A 2,891-nucleotide genomic window follows, 5' to 3' on the forward strand; every position below is an offset into this window, starting at 1 on the left:
AGGAGCAGCCCCTTCTCCTTCATCAGGCGAATGAAGTAGTGACAGATGGTCGGCTGGAGGGGGTGAGGACAGGCTGCTGTGACATCCACACGCACTGCCCCCTGGGGAACCGTCTAGCACTCGGCCTGCTCCGCCTCATGGAACCATCACAACGGCCTCACGAGGGAGCCCTGCACCAGCCCATTTCCCAGACGAGGAAGTGGACATCCCGTGGTGGGGAGGCGGCAGGGACAGCGGGGAGGGAGGGGCCAGAGGCTGAACCGGGCAGGCTGCCCCGCAGTCCAGGTACTTGAGGACTTTATAAAATTTGGCTGCAGGGCCCTGGAGATGGCTTCTCCACGTCCCCTCTCGCCCACCCTCCCCTGCAGGAAAAGATCTCACCTTGAATTGCCCAGGATAGAGTTCCTTGGCAAGGGCAAAGAAGGGTTCTGGATGTTTCTGTGGGCGAGACAGGAAGAGGGCTGATGCCCCAGGTGAGATGAGTGGGAACCGGGCAACCCCTCCCCGTCCCTCATGACAGACGGATACCTTAAAGTAGCCAATCTCAAAGATGGCCTCCGGGTAGGGGAGATGGTATTTCTCCAGGTTGGCGTAGAGGCCAGTGGATGGAGAGCGGAAGTCGGGGATGCCCGCAGCTGGGGGAGGAGGGACGGGAGACGATCAGTGATACCAGCCCCATCTATACCCCCCCAGGCGGGGCTCGGAGGGCCCTCCCCAGCCCCTGGGAGGTGCTCTGCCATTTCTGGGGCAGCGGCTGGGGAAAGGGGACACCTACCTGTGGAGATTCCGGCTCCCACCAAACAGATCACCCTGCGGCCTGGAGGACAGGAGTTTAAGGTCACTTGACACAGTTTGCTCAGCCTTTACGACAACATCACCCACCCAGGCCCCGACCTCGCCTCCCCTGTGCCAGGCAAGCACTTCAGATGCACGATGGTCTTCCCAGCCATCTCCAGGGGAACAGTGTTGGCACCGTCATGTTAGAATCAAGGAAACCAAGGCTCAGATTGGGGAAGACAGTCACCCGGAAGAAGAGTCAGCAAGAGGCCAAAGAATGCACTGTTTGAGGGGCTGGGGCTGGGCTCAGGGGCAGAGCGCTTGCCTGGCATGTGGGAGGCACTGGGTTCCATCCTCAGCACCACATGTAAATAAATAAAAATACTGTGTTCATCTACAACTAAGAAAATATTTTTTTAAAAAAAGGAATGCACTGTTTGAAATGATACCAATTTAGGAAGACTTGGGAAGGAGACTCTTGAGTAAAAGTTTCTCCCCCTGAGAAGGCTGTGGGTGTGGTGGGGGGCGGAAGGCGGGGTCCCTGGAAAGAGATGCACTTTAATATAAGCCTCCCAGCCCAGGGATGTCGCAGAGGAAAAGCACTGGCCTAACCTGCTCAAGGCCTAAGTTCCACCCCAGCATGGCAAACCCTGGTAACAGCTCATCTTGTGAACACAACCTTGGATGACCTTGTACTTCTAGCACATTCTATAGACTCGTTCATATCCTTTCCTCTGAAGGCAAACACACATCAGTCACTTGGAACCTGGTCAAGTTCAGGTGAAGTCTAAGGATCTGCCATCTCAGCCACACTCCCGAAGTTGAGGGCGGAGACAGGCTTGAGGTCATGGCCATCCCGTTCCCTGGTGGCTGTGGGGTCTTACACTGCTCCTATTACTACCCCAGGATTCAGCTTTCTCCTCTGTAAAATCAGCATAATTACAGTACTGATCGCAGGCTGCTCAGAGAATGAATTAATTCACGTAAAGCTTAGATCAGCGCCCGGCACGGGGCAGACACTGCCTATGTGTGACTCGTATTCTTTGAGCCAATTGTACCAAACTTCTCAAGACCCACAATTTGGATCCTTGTAAGCATTTTGCTCCATAATTTTTACCAGTTCTCATAAAAGAAGATGGGAAGATGTGGCTGACTGTCCACAAGCACACAGCTAAGTAGAGACAGCTAGGGCTGGGGGGACAGCCTGCCACATGGAACCCAGGCACCTGCCCATCCACCACAGAGATGCAAGTGCAGTGCCCCAGGAACTGGGTGCCCTGGGGTGTCCAATCCAAGGGAAGAGAAAAAGGGTAATCCGAGGTCAAGGTCGGCAACAGCCTGGGCCCTTGCTTCATCTCTGGGATGCCATCCAAGCAGGCCTGGCTGGACCCAGTGGAGGCTGAAACAGGGGGATCATGTACTCTGGTTTCAGGGGACCTGGGATCCAGTCCTGCCAGCTCTTTGATCCTACAACAAGTCAAAACCTTTCAGGGCCGCAGTCTCCTCCTTTGTCCAGATCACTCCTACAGTAATGGCCTCCTGGGTAACTGTGAAGACCCAACGAGAGGCCCTTACAGGGGTAATGATTATTATAGTCTCACAGCCACCTGCATGTGCCAATCACTTCAAGACCCAGTGCAGGGGGGCAGAAGACGAAGGCTTTGTGCAGCCACTGTCTGGGTCCTCTCAGGGCCTCCCACACTGGAGGATGGCGTGAGGCAGGCTAGGGACAGCAGGTCTGGGGAGACGGCAGCAGCTGGGGACAGGGAAACTGGAGAAGGCGTTCTCAACAAAAGGCTGTTCAGGACCCTCAAAGGGTCTATTGTTCCCCTGGAGGACGGCTGAGAGCCTGATTTCTCAGACTTTGGTGACTCAACTTACTGCAAGAAATATAAATTTCGGGGTGACCCAGCCAGCATACACTCCCCGAACAAGCTCCCTGTAACAACCACAGCGAACACTTCCACACTAGGTTCCAGGCCTCCAAGCAAAAGTCTCAATTTGTTCAGCGCCACCCCTAACCCCATGAAGTGTAATTATTCACCCTCATTCTAGGAAAGGAACTGGCCAGAGACCCAGAGCTTGATTCAGGTTGTGACCCATCTTGGGCCAAT

The 2,891-nt window shown here is 54.8% G+C and overlaps 1 long non-coding RNA gene across 1 annotated transcript; it reads right to left on the reverse strand.

Moving 5' to 3' along the window:
• LOC107134843 lies at positions 1-906 on the reverse strand. Its single transcript, XR_001502477.2, has 4 exons — positions 776-906; positions 529-635; positions 382-438; positions 1-53 (listed from the first exon to the last, which is right to left on the reverse strand). It is a non-coding gene; the product is annotated as an uncharacterized LOC107134843 (long non-coding RNA).
• Positions 907-2,891: the final 1,985 nt, after the last annotated feature.

The sequence above is a fragment of the Marmota marmota genome, unplaced genomic scaffold, assembly GCF_001458135.2.
Source record: "Marmota marmota marmota unplaced genomic scaffold, marMar, whole genome shotgun sequence".
Taxonomy (NCBI): domain Eukaryota; kingdom Metazoa; phylum Chordata; class Mammalia; order Rodentia; family Sciuridae; genus Marmota; species Marmota marmota.